Here is a 17,632-nt window from a genome sequence, read left to right as displayed (position 1 = left end):
ATGGACCTGGTCATACCGGCTTTTTGCTGCAAGTCCTCACGTAAATCGTGCGCGGACTTATGTGCGACATTGTTAGCTGCACTATCGCGGCCACGGGGTGGTCGATCCAGCTGATCGGCCGTTTTATTTTTCGGCTGTATGGGCTCTAAAGCCTCGTCATCGAATTCAGGCAGCAGCTTGCGCTTTGGATAGCACTTTGTGCGGCGACTGCCACCATACTTTTCTTCAGTTTCTAGCCCTTTCGTCCATCTACTGTTGAGTGTATTTTGTGCGGCCTTAAGCCTTTGCTTCTGCTTCTTCAGACTCCTCACGGTGGCAATATGCCTTCTATGCAGGTTCTCTTGCTCCAACTGCCTTTACGGGATGATGTGTGCATCGTCGTCCGGACTGTTCTCCTCTCCGGAGACAGGTTGATGAGCTTTACCCTCGGCGTCGCCGTGATCGGACAGTGGCTCCGTACTATGTTCACCGTCCGCTGGCTCATCCTGCTCTGTCGCTGGGTCCATGTGGTCATCGTTTCCTTTGGAGTCGACCGGGGTATTATTCTTTCTTACGCTGTTATCGCTGTTTTTGCCGAGGCGGGATTTGGAGCGGGCCTACGTCGTCGCTTTGGTTGCTTCTCGAGGGGATTATCCTTCGCTGCATCCTTCCGTTCCCCGTCATTGTTTTCTTTGGGTGTGTCCACCATGTATATATCGTGTGATGAAGTGGCTGTCCAGCGCCCTGTGGGCGGTGGTTCCTGTTCCTCTCCTGCATCGTCGTCCATACCGTCGATGTCTTCGGAGTCGAAATCAAGCATGTCGGTTAAATCGTCAACAGTGGCTATTAAGTGGGTGGTGGGTGGGGAACGAATTTCTTCGTCGTCCGCTTCCCACTCGAGCCAGACATAGTTCGGCCGAGGGTCTCTTGACAAGGAGGGAGACCTTAATGAATCTAGCACGTCGCCCAAGGGCGAGTGCTGGAAAATATCTTCGGAGGTAAACTCCATGATCGGTGCCCAATCAGATTCGATAGGCACGGACGCAAGCGGTTCGGAGCCCGTGGCCGGGGACGAATCCAAGGGTTCGGCAACAGAGGTCTCATAAGAGGTGAAGTCAGTATGCGGCTCTAACGCCGCTGAGTGTGCGACCTCCATGGCGGGGTCCATCCACCCGTCCTCGGATGGCATGATCTGCTCCGGATTGAGGACCGGAGTAGTCACAGGTGTGATCTCCCGAACACCGTCCGATAGCAGAGCCAAGTCGTGCTCGTCGTGACTGTGTGGCGCACCTGACATGGGCTCGAATCCTTCGGAGATCAAGTCTCCGCGGACGTCGGCAGTATAGTTTAGGCTTCCAAACCTGACCTGACGGCCAGGGGCGTAGCTCTCGATCTGCTCCAGATGGCCAAGCGAGTTGGCCCGCAGTGCGCAGCTGCCGAATATGAAGATCTGTCCGGGGAGAAAAACTTCACCCTGGATCGCATCGTTGCCGATGATCGAAGGAGCCATCAAGCCTTATGGTGACGGCACAGTGGAACTCTCAATGAAAGCACCAATGTCGGTGTCAAAACCGGGGATCTCGGGTAGGGGGTCCCGAACTGTGCGTCTAAGGCGGATGGTAACAGGAGGCGGGGGACACAATGTTTACCCAGGTTCGGGCCCTCTCGATGGAGGTAATACCCTACTTCCTGCTTGATTGACCATGATGATATGAGTATTACAAGAGTTGATCTACCACGAGATCGTAGAGGCTAAACCCTAGAAGCTAGCCTATGATTATGATTGTTGTTCTCCTACGGACTAAACCCCCCGGCTTATATAGACACCGGAGGGGGCTAGGGTTACACAGAGTCAGTTACAAGTGAGGAAATTTACATATCCGAATTGCCAAGCCTGCCTTCCATGCAAAGGAGAGTCCCATCCGGACACAGGACGAAGTCTTCAATCTCGTATCTTCATAGTCCAACAGTCCGGCCAAAGTATATAGTCCGGCTGTCCGAGGACCCCCTAATCCAGGACTCCCTTAGGGACCTCCTGAGCATCGCGTCTCACGGGCTCTTACGGGACCTTTGGCCGCTCACCTCCTAGCCTTGACCACGGCACCGCAACCTGGCATACCAGCAACGGATGAAGCACGCCTGTGGACTGGGTCCCGTCGACGTAGAGCACTAAGACTTTGCAAGAACAAAAGTGGACCCGTGTCCAAACGAGAAAGGCGAACACAACATGAACTGGAAACATTAATATGAAGGCGTAAGCACCATAGTTCTTACACGCCCCCGCGGGGCCCCTCATGATCTTGATATAGGAGATGAAACAAAAGGAAAGGCCTCCGGGGACTGTAGCTCAGGAGGCGACAACTCATGCATCATGGCACCTAGTCGGTGTCCTCCTCCTCATTGACCCGGGTGCGGTAGCGTGACAACTCGCCGTAGTCGTCGCCGCTTGTCCTTTTCTAGGAGGGGGTGCCACCGCTACTGGAGGTGTCATGGGCATGGCCAAGGGCTAGTACACCCCTCAAGGCCTCGCCGCCGTCGTTGCCGCCCGCTGGGCAGCACTTCAGGAGCCCGCCATCTTCCTCGAAAACCTTGAAAAAGAGCGTCGCTACCCCGTCATACTTAAAGTGGAGGGTGCGCCTCCCCTTCGAACCACAGGCACGTGCAATCGCTTGCCATCACTGGGTCATGAAGATGTCGCTGGAGAAGGTGGTCTCGACCTCCGCCTGGGAGGACTGGTTGCAGCTGCCATCGTGCTGTGGCCACAACTCAACGGGTCCCTTTGCTGGCAGTTCCTCCACCAGGGCTTCCGGGAGTTAGATCCAGGTGCGCGGTGGCATCGCCACCCATACCACGAACCCGCGAGCCGTGCCATCGACATGGCCCCGCGGGTGTGGTGGTCGAATGGCCGTCGTCTGCCTTCCTCCGCGGCCTCGCCCTCCGCGGCTTCCACGGCCGCCGGAGGTAGTCCGGACGCCCGTGGGGGTGTGCCCGCGCCCCTGGGAGACCGCCGCCGGCGTCGCATCAGACTTGCAGGGACGGCAGCGCCCCCTCTTCGGACGCGGCATGCCTGGCCCTTCCTGGGGGCTTTTCCCTTCTCAGCGGCGGAGAACCTCCTCACCTGTGCCATGGATGCTACTGCAAGAAGGAAGAATGAGGAGCAAGAAGATGAAGATGGGCTGGGGGCTCCGCCCCCTCTCCCTCTTATAGGTGGTGAGAGCCCAACCAGCGTCCCTTCGCATTCGAGCAATGATGGACATGCGGGCATGCACCAGTCCTTGTCAGCCTGGGCAGTTGGCGAGGCGACGTGGGGAAGTGGAGGCATTCGCATCCTGTCGAGCGCCACGCTTCGAGCCTGGCCCGCAGGCAATTGGGGCCCGCGACGCTTCTGGCTTTCCTCTTTGGCTTCGCCTCGAAGCTAGCCCGAGCACGGCTTTGGTCCAAGGGCTACTATCGATGTTCTAGGAACGGGGGTACCTAGATCTGCCTACCTGCGGCCCATGGCGTGGCTTCGTCAACGGCCTGGTACGACCTAGCTGCAAGTCCTCCAAGACAAGACCCTCGCGAGGGCACCGGCCTCGCGAGGAGAACGACGCCAAGACCTCCAGAGGGGCGACCAACCCTAGTTGCCTCCCGAGGAGCAGAGATTTCTATGCAGGTACCCAGCCTCACGAGCCATGAAGACCATGGCTAGGCGGGCGCCAGCGGGTGCAGAGGAGACATTTTTCCTTTCAGTGCTAAGGGAGCAAGAACGAGCGCGGGTTCCCGAAGAATCCCCCAAAGGTTTCCATTCCGGTGCAACAAAACCAAGACCACAAGCTCGACAGGGTGGATGTCATCACCTAGCCCACCGCTGCGTCATGACCAGAAGCTTTGCACGCAAAGACCACCTTTCGTATGGATTACATGTACTTCTTGTCCCCTTTCAAATTGGTCGTTGTGGGATCCCTTCCCGCCTAAGTTTTGGGGGAAGAGAACCGAGACCACTATAAATATAGGTTAGCCACCACCATAGAGTGGGACGGAATCAGATCCTTTCCACCCTAACCACCATAGCCCTCGGGAGGCTGTTCATCGACTGTACTTGTTCATCCTCTGCCCCTCGTTAGGCAAATCCACCACAAAGCAGGAGTAGGGTTTTACACCGAACCTGGGTATTTAAACTATGTTTGTATGGTAGCACACAATTTTGTTAAGAAATACGATGACAAACGACTCCCCTACAACCTAGTATTTAGTCAGGGTACTTGTGAGGGTATTGCTCTTCCTGCACCTTCTTTGTTCGATATTTATTCAGGAAGGTACACTATTATGCCCGAGGACATCTACAGATTTTGGGGTCTTTCACAACCCCCAGCACCGGAGCCAGCACCAATTCCTGATCCATATCACGAGTTTGTTTAACAGTGGGAGCCGAAGGAGCTCGCCCACCTGTAGAACCCTCAGGACCCTCCAGAGTATTCTGGAGAGGGTTATTTTGAGCCATGGCCCTAGACCAACTTAGGCCAGAAGCCTAAGCTTGGGGAAGTACGTATTTCTCACCGATATTACATTCATGTTCACACGCTCATTCCAGTTGTCGGTGTTCATCCTTTTTCACTGTACTATCCATGCTAGTTTATTTTTCTCTTTCTTGCTTTCTTCTTATGTGTTTGGAAAACTTGGAGAAAATCCAAAAAAATAGTTCTTGTTTCTTTTTAGCTTTTCCTTCTAGTTTTGGATTATAAAAAAAGCTTTGAGAAAATACAAAAAAATGACATTGAGTTGCCACCTGCTTTTCTATATTATAATGGTATGGTATGCTATTAGTTTCTCAAGAGGAACGAAAAGTCCCTCCAGTACCGACTAATCCTTGACAGACGGTGTGCTATCCATGTTACCCTTACTGCTCCTTCTTCTTTAACTTTCAGGTAAAAGGGAGATATTTTATAACCAGAGAGGAGGCAAACGAGTATGAGAGAGAGAGAGATGGAGGCCGCACGGCTCCAGGAAGCTGCTCGCCAAGCGGTAGCTGCTGCAGAACAGTACAACCCCTACTATGATTTTGGATATCATCCGGGCCAGTCGTGGCCTTAGACCAACTTAGGCCAAAAGCTTAAACTTGGGGGAGTACATATTTCTCACTGACATTACATTCATGCTCACACACTCATTCCGGTTGTCGGTGATCATACTTTTTCATTGTATTATCCATGCTTGTTTATTTTCTTTTTCTCACTTTCTTCTTGTGTGTTTGAAAAACTTTGAGAAGAACTAAAAAACAAGTTGTAGCTTATTTCCTTTCAATGTTCATTTAATTGTAGAATGAAAAGAAAACCCAAAGAGATTTCTCGTTGTTCTTTTGCTTGTTGGGATCTTTCCCGTCTAAATAGTTTCTCTCATTCTTGTTTTACTTTCTTCAGAAAAAAACAAAAACTCCAAAAATATTTCAGTGTGTTTCTTTGAAATTCTTTTCTTTCTTTGGGTCGAAAGGAGAAGACCATGATGAAAATTTTGAGTGGCTCTCATATGCGTTATTGTTGATCTAACAAAGAGCCCATATTACCTTGTCTTCTCCTTTGATTAAATTTTGTAGATTCTAGCTTAGTCCAATGCACATGCACACTTACTATTATCCACACCGTTCGGTCATGCAACTGAAAGGCAATAATGACGATATATGATGAAATAATTGAGATGGAGAAAAGCTGGTACGAACTCGACCTATTTTGTTTTTGTAAATATGATTAGCTCATCGTTCTTGATTCAGCCGATTATGAATGAAACATGTTTGCAATGACAATTAGACATTATAGTTACTCATGCCATGCTTAATTATCTAGGAGTTGCTAATGTTTTACCTTGCATGCCTACATGCTTTCAAAATGGTTATGATGCAGTATGATAGGATGATATCCTCCTTTGAATGATTTAACTGGCTTCACATGGCACATGTTCAGTAATGTAGCTGAATCAAAATCAAAATAGCCTCCATGATATTTATGTTCATGGTGATTTATATCCTACTCATACGTGCACACAGTGTTGATTAATCTCAATGCATGTTTATGACAGTTGTCGCACTCTAGTTGGTCGCTCCTAAATCTTTTGCTAGCCTTCACTTGTACTAAGAGGGAATGCTACTTGTGCATCCACTTCCTTAAACCCAAAGTTGTTCCATATGAGTCCACCATACCTACCTATATGCGGTATTTTCCTGCCGTTCGAAGTACATTTGCATGTGCCAAACTCTAAACCTTCAAATAATAGTATGTTTCGTATGCCCGAATCGCTCATGTAGTGACTGTGGGGTGTCAGTACCTTCCATGCTAGGTGGGTTATTCTCAGGATGAGTGTTTATTCACTTGTCATTCTCGAGAAAGTGGTTGGTAATCGGGATGCCCAGTTCCATGCTTAAAATCAAATCAACATATAATAGTATAAAAAAACTCCCCCAGGACTGTTGTTGGTATGGATGGTACCGATGGATGCGGCTAGCCGTGGAGTGTGATTGTTGGTGGAGGGGGGGGGGGTAAAAACTTTACCATTCTATTTGGGAACCCCCTATAATGTATCTAGCATGGAAGATAGTGAGATATCTTGGTTGTTATGCTAACAATGAAAGCATACCGCTCAAAATTATATTCATCTATGTTTTAAAAGCTCCTAGCTCTGTCACCTATGCAAATCCTTGCTTCCCTCTACGAACAACCTATCTATATAATTTTATTGTTGAGTCATCGTCCTCTTATAAAAAACACCATCTGGAGAGCACCACTGTCATTTATATGCTTTGTTTTTAATTGATGTTGAGTATGACTATGACTGGATCTCTTTTGCCATGAATTATAATGTCTAGTCAGTCCTTGATCTTCAGGGGTGCTCTGCATTTATGTTTTGTGGTCTCACAAAGGGGTAGCAAGATATTATTTTGTCATATTATGTCATGATTGTTTTGAAAAGGTGTTGCCATCCGAGATTTATTATTATTTCTCCTAGTTGATTATGTTGTTTATATGGGTAAATGTGAGGCCTAAATGTCATTGCGAATATGGTTAGTTCATAATCCTTGCTGAAAGCCTGAATATTCACTAGACATATTTGCAACAACAAGATCAAACTGAGTTTGTAAAAGTTTTTCTTTGTCACTTTCAGTTTGTCAACTGAATTGTTTGAGGACAAGCAATGGGTTAAGCTTGGGGGAGTTGATACGTCTTCATCGTATCTACTTCTCCAAACTCTTTTGCCCTTGTTTTGGTCTCTAGTTTGCATGATTTGAATGGAACTAACCCGGACTAACATTGCTTTCAGCAGAATTGCCATGGTATTATTTTTGTGCAGAAACAAAAGTTCTCGGATTGACCTAAATATTCACGGAGAATATTTTTGGAATATATAAAAAATAGTAGCGCAAGAATTAACCAGACGGGTTCCACCCAGAGGCCACAAGCCTAGGGGGCACCCCCCCAGGGCGCGCCTACAGGGATGGTGTGCCCCCTGGACCTCCTTCGACATCAACTCCAACTCTATATAACCCTATTCAGGGAGAAAAAATTGAGAAGGATTCATCGCGCATTATGATACGGAGCTGCCGCCGCCTCCTGTTTTTCATCAGGAGGACTGATCTGGTGTCCGTTCGGGGTTCCGGAGAGGGGGTTCGTTGACATCATTATCACCAACCTTCCTCCATCACCAATTTCATGACGCTCACCGCCGTGCGTGAGTAATTCTGTCATAGCCTTGCTGGACGGTGATGGTTGGATGAGATTTATCATGTAATCGAGTTAGTTTTGTTAGGGTTTGATGCCTAGTATCCACTATGTTCTGAGATTGATGTTGCTATGACTTTGCTATGCTTAGGGGTTGTCACTAGGTCCCGAGTTCCATGATTTAAGATCTGAACCTATTATGTTTTCATGAAAATATCTGTGTTATTGATCCTATCTTGCAAGTTGTAGACACCTATTACGAGTTATGATCCGCATACCCCAAGGTGACAATAATTGGGATTCTTTCCGGTGATTACCGTAGTTTGAGGAGTTCATGTATTCACTAAGTGTTAATGCTTTGTTCTAGTTCTCTATTAAAAGGAGGCCTTAATATCCTTAGTTTCCATTAGGACCCCGCTGCCACGGGAGCGTCGGACAAAAGATGTCATGCAAGTTCTTTTCCATAAGCATGTATGACTATATACGGAATACATGCCTACATTATATTGATGAATTGGAGCTAGTTATGTGTCACCCTAGGTTATGACTGCTACATGATGCATATCATCGGACACAATTATCATTGCGGATCTATTGCCTACGAGCTTTTCACATATTGATCTTGCTAAGTTACTTTGGCTGCTACTGCTGTTACAATCACTACAAAACCGTTACTGTTACTTTTGCCACTGTTACCGTTACTTCCATACTACTTTGCTACTAAATACTTTGTTGCATATATTAAGTCTTTCAGGTGTGGTTGAATTAACAACTCATCTGCTAATACTCGTTAATATTCTTTGGCTCCACTTGTGTCGAATCAATAAATTTGGGTTGAATACTCTACCCTCGAAAACTGTTATGATCCCTTATACTTGTGGGTTATCATGGGTGTGTACATGCATGAGAGAAATTTAGTCCTACCTATAAAGAGAAGTGGATTGTGTGGGTGTAAAAGACTAACAAAGATCATAATTTATATAAGTGGATTTGAATATTTGAATAAGAGATCATAGTGTTTTAAACCCATGCATGCATGAATATAATGGTGATACGCATGGTGTGGTTATGAACATGTTATACTATATAACATTTTATTTGAATTTGTGATAATGTGTCGCTTTTGCAGCTCACAGCTAAATAGTTTTCATAATGTAGTGGGCGGTGCACTATACATTGTGTGATAAACACAGTATACATATGAAACATGGTTTAGATTACGAAGATCTAGCTAGCACTTTAAATGTACTATTATTTGAAATCAACATCAAGTGGACTCAAGATTTTGAATATGAGTTCATATAGTACACATAGTTCATATCTACCTCTATAGTAATCATGTGGTGTGGTGTTAAGATAATATACAGATGATGGTTTAAATTGGCAACAGCCATGATTGTAGATTCTTATTCAAATAGAGAAACGAATTCAGATTTAGTTCGAATTGCAGCGGTAGTATATACATTTGGAATTGTAACGACCCGAATCCGATGCGCCAGGTGTCTTCCGTTTATTGGTCGTCGTTGCCATGTCAGCCGCTTGCGTGTTGCATTTTTCCATGTCATCATATGCATTGCATCCTCATGTTTTTTCAAAACTTGCATCCGGCCTTTTCCCGTGTTGTCCGTTTAGCGATTCGACACTCTCACACGCACCCGTTGCCCCTCTCAGACCTCGTTTCGTGAGTGGAATTTAAATGTTCTCGGAATGGGATGAAACTTTGCGTGTGGTGTTGTTATAGAGTAGGTAGACCGCCTGTCAATTTTCGTTCCATTTGGAGTTCGTTTGACACCCTAACGGTTAACCGCGTACCCCGAAGCCCCTCTCTCTTTGCAGCCCAGCCCCCTTCATCAGAGCCCATTAGCCCATCCAAACCCCCTCCATGCTCTCGGTCGTTGGATCGTGATCGTGTGGGTGAAAACCGCTCCCCATTTGGACTCTGCTAGCTCCCTCTACCTATATATATGTCCTCTCCCCCGAAATTTTCGCAGTTGAAACCCTAGCCCAGCTCCCATCGCGCCGCCGGACACAACTCCTCCCACCGACGGACATGTCCGCCGCCAGCCTCCACGTCGCCCCCGCCGCCATCTCCACCGCGCCGGCCCTCCCGGCCCAGATCGGGACCCGCCCGAGCCCATCGGGGCCCGGACGAGCCCGCGCGCCGCCGCCCGCGCTGCCTCGTCTCCTCGACCCGTTTGCCGCGCCCGCTCGCCGGAGCATCGACGGACCTCGCCGCCCGTTGGTCGCCCCGCGTGCCGCTTCGCGCCGCCGTCGTTCCGGTGAGCCCGCGTCGTCCCGGCCTTCTTGTCCTCCCTCTCCCTTCGTTCTTCTCTCTCCCTCACGAACTCGCCCTCTGCAGCAGGAACCGCCACCGTCATGGAGACCTCGTCGCCGGCCTCCTCGTCATCAAGTCTCGCCGGATCCGGGGTCCCCAGGCCCTGATCTGCCCATTCCTGTCCGTCTCGGCTGTCCCCGTGCTCGTCGCCGTCGTTGTCACCGTTGGCCGCCGTCGCCATGGCCCTGCTCGGGTTCGAGCAGGAGCTCGTCCCGGCGGCGCCCGTTGACCGCGCGCTTGGGCCGCATCCCGCGCCAAGGCCCAGCGCGCCAGTCTTCCCTGCCGGCCTCACCCCACCATCGAACTGGGCCATGGCCCATGGTGAGCAGCCTAGCCCTGCAGCTATTCCCCCGCCCTATGCGCCGATTAACTATTTGGAGCTCGTTGTTTTTTTCTGAAAAAACTGCCAAGTCCCTGATTTGCTACATCAAGCATACATTTTGTGTGGGTCCTAACTTTCGGCTCGTAGCTCCTTTTTTCATGTATAATATATCAAACTGCTCATTGTGAGATGCTATTCATTCCATTCCATTGCGGCATGCTTGTTTCAGTTCATCGTGATGCCTTAATCATCGTTGCAAGAGTGCTATATGATGTCAACCTGCCGAGACTGTTATAACTTGTTGTTTGTCATTTTCGTTGCATTTTGTGTGTGCATCCTTTGAGAATGATGTCTAGAGGTTTTAGGAGCATATTCATGCCGTCTTTATAGTGGTGCAATCCATGTATTTTTGTGTGCCTTGTGGTGAGTGCAACAAGCTTGTGAATTGGGCTACTTGCTGTTACTGTTTTGCTAGTCTGAATCCGTTATATCATGTTGCTATGTTTACTTGATGCTACCACTGTATCCATGCATAATCTGGAGATGTTCACTAAGGATGTTTTGTTATACATGTGATGCTCTATCCATCCCTCCCTTGGTTGCATTTTCAGCCAGTTTTAGCTTGTTGTAATCTTGCTCTCAAATTGCTAATTCTCAATCTGTCATACCACTTGCCATGTTTGCATGGATCCTAGCATCTTTTCTGTTTATATTTCAGATAAGTCCATTAAGGGAGTTTTGTTAACTGATTTTAGTATTAGCATGCCATGCTCTAGTTTGCCATGATAACAAGTCTGTGAACTGTTATTATTTGCAATGTTGCCATGTCCTTTTGAGCATGTTCTAGTGATTTCTGGAGATATATAAGTGTTCATGTTTTGTAATGATTTACCTGTACATCACGTTCATGCCTTTTACTGTCATTTTGGGATGCTGTAGCATGTCGTTTTGATGTTTGTAAGATGCCTAGTTGCTGTTTTGGACAGCTTATCTTTTAAACTTGTTTCATGCGTATGTGTTCAACCGTTGCTCCGTTTTGAGTGTGCTCTATATGAAACTTCCTTAGTTTTGCATATAGTTTCATGTTACCTTGTTGCATCCATGTTTTGAGGTATGTGCTTGATGTTTCTTTGCATTTTGCATCAATGCCATGCTTATCTTGTTTTGCTCATATCTTCTAGGCCGTAGCTCCGAATTAAATGAACTTTATATGTAACTTGACATGAATTTTGTGCAGATCATCTTGGTGCATATTAACTTGCTGTTTAACAACTTGAACATCAGGTTTATTCAAATCTGAACCAATTTCGAAATTTGCATATGGGGACTTACCGGAATTGTTACATGTTGCTTCCGGCCTCATTTAAACTTGCATTGTTGTGTTGTTCTTGTATGCATCATCCCTTGTCGTGAGTAGCTGCATATAGCCTTGTCATGCATCATACTTGGTTGAGCATCATGTCATATTTATGTGTTGTGTGTTTACCTTGTTGTTTGCTTCTTTCCGGTTGTGCTTCTTCTCGATAGTTCCCGTTTCGTTGCGATCGTGAGGATTCGTTCGACTACGTTTGGTTCGTCTTCGTGGCTTCGTCTTCTTCATGGACTCGTTCTTCTTCCTAGAGGGATTTCAGGCAAGATGACTGCCACCTTGGATCTCATTACTATCATTGATATGCTAATTGTCTCGATGCTACCGCTATGTCGCGCTATCTACCACTTGTCAATCAAGCCTCCCAAATTGCCATGAAACCACCTTTAACCTTCTTCACCCTTCCTAGCAAACCGTTGTTTGGCTATGTTACCGCTTTGCTTAGCCCCTCTTATAGCATTGCTAGTTGTAGGTGTAGTTGCAGGTTGTTCCATGTTGGATCATGGATATCATGAACTTTGTTGGGATATCACAATATCTCTTATTTAATTAATGCATCTATATACTTGGTAAAGGGTGCAAGGCTCGTCCTTATGCCTGGTGTTTTGTTCCACTCTTCGCCCTAGTTTCCGTCATACCGGTGTTATGTTCCTTGATTTTGTGTTCCTTACGCGGTTGGGTGTTATGGGAACCCCTTGACAGTTCGCTTTGAATAAAACTCCTCCAGCAAGGCCTAACCTTGGTTTTACATTTTCCTAACAACCTATTACCCTTCCCTTGGGTCGGCCAACGAGAGGGTCAGCTTTATTTTAACCCCCCGGGCCAGTGCTTCTCTAAGTGTTGGTCTGAACCGGGCAGCCTGCGGGGCCACCTCGGGGCAACTTGAGGGCTGGTTTTACTCGTAGCTTGACCTATCCGGTGTGTCCTGAGAACGAGATACATGCGACTCCTATCGGGATTGTAGACACATCGGGCGGCTTTGCTGGTCTTGTTTAACATTGTCGAAGTGTCTTGTAACCGGGATTCCGAGACTGATCGGGTCTTCCCGGGAGAAGGAATATCCTTCGTTGACCGTGAGAGCTTGTGATGGTCTAAGTTGGGACACCCCTGCAGGGTATAAACTTTCGAGAGCCGTGCCCGTGGTTATGTGGCAGATGGGAATTTGTTAATATCCGGTTGTAGAAGACTTGAAGTTGACTCAATTAAAATACACCAACCGCGTTGTGTAATCGTGATGGTCTCTTTTCGGTGGAGTCCGGGAAGTGAACACGGTTTGGGTTATGTTTGAACGTAAGTAGTTTCAGGATCACTTCTTGATCATTACTAGTTGGCGACCGCTTGCGTAGTTTCTCATCTTACTCTTGTATTCGTAAGTTAGCCCCCATACATGCTTAGCCGCTGCTGCAACCTCACCACTTTACCCCTTCCATACCCATTAAGCTTTGGTAGTCTTGATACCCATGGTAATGGGATTGCTGAGTCCTCATGGCTCACAGTTTACTGCAACAACAGTTGCAGGTACAGGTTATGCGATGCTGATGACGTGAGGGCGATGTTTACTTCTTCGTCGATCTTGGGTTAGGTTCCTGGTCGGCACCCTGGGCTAGCAGGGTGGATATTGTTTGAGTTTCTGTTTGTGTTTCATCCATAGTCGGTTGTTGATCTCTTGTATGATGTTGATGTATTCTTGGGGCGTTTGTGCCTTTTGTATGTATCCCCATCTATTATGTAATGTTGATGTAATGATATCCACCTTGCAAAAGCGTGTCAATATGCGGTTCTATCCTTGGCGGGACCTTCGAGTCTCTTCAGGATAGTATCGCATATTGGGCGTGACTGGAACGCACTAAAATGTTCGTATGAGTAGGTTACATGCATTATACATCTAGCGAAAAATAGTTAATTGGACATAACATGGATCCATAGTTTTGAATAGCATTTGTATAGTAAAACGGGACAAGACTCTCTCTTTCTATGTGTGAATAGTTCTTCATTTGTTCTTTTCGGCGAGGGAAGTGCGAATTGATTTAGTACATTACATGTTAGGCTTGTCCTGAACTTTCAACCCGTGCCTTGTTATCCCGAAAATTCAGATATCGCTTTGTCTCATTGTGCTTGAAAACTCGCTCCTTCTCAACCAGCGCCTTGGCATCCCGAAATGACAACGCGCACGAAAACTCCCTCCAGCTGGCAAATCCTGACACGCAAAATCCACGTTCTAACCCTGGGCCGAAAGGGCCGCTAGTTCAAATTAGTGGGGGTACTTTTGTAATACACCCTACATTTTGGACAAGCGCGTCCCTAAGTCATGGTTCCCCCTTCCCATCACCTCATTTTCGCCATTCAAAAATCCAGGCCGCCATAACCTCTCTGCTCCAGCCGCGAAACCCCACACTCCTTCGTCCGCCACCCCACCGCTACCCAACCGGAGCCTCTTCCCACACGACATCGTCCATCGGAACATCTTGACGTCCCTCATGCACCGCCCCAGATGAGGATCCGTCGTCGATCTCATCGTCCCGCCGGTTCAGCCGCCCCGTCATCCACCTCCAAGGAGCTGCTCCGATGATAGCCTCATCTATCGCGGCTCCTCCATCCCCACAACATCGCCTTAACTTGTTCCACGGGAACTGCAACATCCTCACCGACTCCTCGAACGAAGCCAAGGCCTAATCGGAGCCACCAACTAGGTTGTACAGTCATCACATCACACCTTCTCCTTAACTCGACCTCCCGGCTCCGTTGATGCTCGATCCTGCTCTTCCATGGCGCGACTACCTCGATGCTGGCGCCACCGATGAAATCTCCACGATGGCTCTCCCTAGTGTGAGGATACCTCAGCGGCGGCGGCCATACCGGCTGGAGCTACTACTGCTGCTCCGGCTCTTGCTAGTTTGTGTTGCTGCTGCTCCAACTCTCGCTCGCTCATGCTGCTGCTCTGCTCTTCCTCTCGCTCGTTGATACGTCTCCAACGTATCTATAATTTATGAAGTATTGATACCATGTTTAAAAAATTCTATATGGTTTTGGTACGAGTTGAATGGAACTAACCAGTACTAACGCTGTTTTCAGCAAAACTATCGTGGTGTTGTTTTTTGTGCAGAAATAAAAGTTCTCCAAATGCAGCGAAACTTTTTGATGATTTTTTTGGAACAAAAGAGGCACTAGAAGCTTCACGAGAGGACCAGAAGGTGAAGGAGGTGGCCACTACCCACCAGGGCGTGCCTGGGGCCTTGGCTGTGGGTAGTGGGCACCCTATGGCCCATCTTCACGTGAAACCTATGCCAAAAAAACTTATAAATAGAGAAACCACTAGAAATAACCCTAGAACATGGACTCCACCGCCACACACCTTTGCACCTTCGAAATACCATCTGGAGCCCTATTTCCGCACCCTGCCGGAAAGGGGAGATCATCACCAGAGGCCATCTTCATGATCCCGATGACCACCTTGATGAGGAGGGAGTAGTTCACCCTCGAGGCTAGGGGTGATACGTCTCCAACGTATCTATAATTTTTTAGTGTTCCATGCTATTATATTATCCATCTTGGATCTTTTATATGCATTATTATGCTATTTTATATAATTTTTGCGGACTCACCTATTAACCTAGTGCCAAGTGCCAGTTGTTTTTGTCTTCTACAGAAAATCAATACCAAACGCAGTCCAAACCGAATGAAACTTTTTGAGGATTTTTCTTGGACCATAAGAGACCCAGCAACCTTGAGGAGTAGGTCAGAGGGGCCACCAGTTGGCGAAAAGCTTGGAGGGCGCACCCTAGGTTGGGGCCCAGGATTTTGTGGGCCCCTGATGCTCCTCTAACCCAAATATTTGCTATATAAATACCCAAATATTCCCCGTATACTAGAGGGAACACCAAAAATACTTTTCCGCCGCCGCAAGTTTCTGTCCTCAGGAGATCCCATCTGGAGGCCTTTTTCGGTACTCTGCCAGACGGGGATTCAACCATGGAGGGCTTCTACATCAACCTTGCTGCCCTTCCGATGATGTGTGAGTAGTTTACCACCAACCTACAAGTCCATAGCAAGTAGCTAGATGGCTTCTTTTCTCTCTTCGATCTTCAATACAATGTTCTCCATGATGTTCTTGGAGATCTATTCAATGTAATCTTCTTTTGCGGTGCGTTTGGTTAGATCCGACGAATTATGGGTTTATGATCGGATTATTTATGAATATTACACTACTATAAGTGTGGCACCCCGGTTCAGAGAAACCGGAATGCCCCGTATTCCAGCCCAGAGATCGAGGAGAAGTCTTCTGGAATACGACACTCCTTAGCATAGAACAAATCAGCTCTTTATTGCAAGCTATATTGGGTACAAGGATATTACATCGGCACGGCGACACTACGCGTGCCACGGTTGCTCCATGCAAGCAGCAGAACAACACGATGTAGCGGAATAATTCCTGGCAGCGGAACAGCAACGACGGTGATGAACTCCACTCCGCAGGGACTCTGGCTAGAATGCTTATCCTAGCTCGCAAACAAGGGATCCACGGCAAACAAGCAATCAAATCCGGCATGACCTGCAAACTGGCATGACACGCCAGGTCAGTATATTGAATGTACTTGCAAGCTTACAGCAACCAAAGAAATCAAGACAAACAATAGCATGGCAATTACAGATTATTAAGCAATGATGAACACGATACTATCAGAACAACATGGCATGTACAACATGATACAGCTAGAACAATACAAGCATGCATAAACATACGAACATGATGAGACTAGCATGTGACATGATGAAACTATCATGCACCAACTTACTCTGCTCGGGTTACCTCGTAACCATCACCTGAACAAACTTACCATCACGGACATCACACGATCATCTCAGGATCCAATCATGCTTGGTATTAACAATACCGTAGTAATCATTTATGACCACAAGGAGCTTGAACTTTACCCTTGACTCTCGCATAACATCCCAAATATCCAACAAGTTGGTACTCACGATACCACAGTGATCCTTTCACGATCACATAAATATCAACCAACTGCTTTCGTCATTGAACCGGGGTTGCTATTAAGCACGTCATTATTATTACTGTTGACCCATTGTGTGACCCACACGAACTGGGCCCATATCTGCGGCCGCGGCTATTGATAGATTTAACGCACACACACTTTGCAGAGGTTAGCACACTGTACCCACACCACAGAACCCATGGCCTCGCACTCCCATTCGGGTGGACCAATGGCATTCCAACAAAACCGTCCTACTGCCATGGCACTCCCCCGGCCACTCCGACCAACTCCACTTTGGGCTATGTCTTGGGTGGCCCCGTGCCTACCAAAGGCAACAACGGCCACTTTCGTGGAAAAACGGTCCCAAACGGGGACAAGGATCCTTATAAAAACAACGGGCACACAAGGCTTATGCCGTCGTACCTGGCCAAGGTAGCGCCCGCGCATAACCTTCCCTCGCGGGAGGCACCGGCGAGAGGCTTGACAATAGACGTAGTTAGGACCCCCCCATAAGGTAAGCGTGGTTGCACTGGTTAGCTTGATATGGTGGCACCGTGACTCACCAACAGTTGTTCAAGTTCAATTTAATCCAGTTAAACTTGAATGCAATATGCTGAGTCATGATAAAGAAATAACATGATGCAACTACAATGCATGAACATGATATTAACATAAGCATGGGGGTGCATCCCAATCAATGAGCATAACAACATTTAACCATTTATCTAGATGAGCATGGCATACTGACGAGCATGGGTATCACAACTAGAACACTACCCATAGCATAACATGACCACTAGCATCAACAATAAATACCATGCAATAACATAATGATAAAACTACCATGCAAGTATTTAATCAACTAGATGCAAAGGAACATGCATAACAACGGTACTCGGAACAGACGATAGTCAGGCAACGAAGGCCATCACCAACATGTACTACTAC

The sequence above is a fragment of the Aegilops tauschii genome, chromosome 4, assembly GCF_002575655.3.
Source record: "Aegilops tauschii subsp. strangulata cultivar AL8/78 chromosome 4, Aet v6.0, whole genome shotgun sequence".
NCBI lineage: Eukaryota > Viridiplantae > Streptophyta > Magnoliopsida > Poales > Poaceae > Aegilops > Aegilops tauschii.
This window is presented reverse-complemented; position numbering follows the sequence as displayed.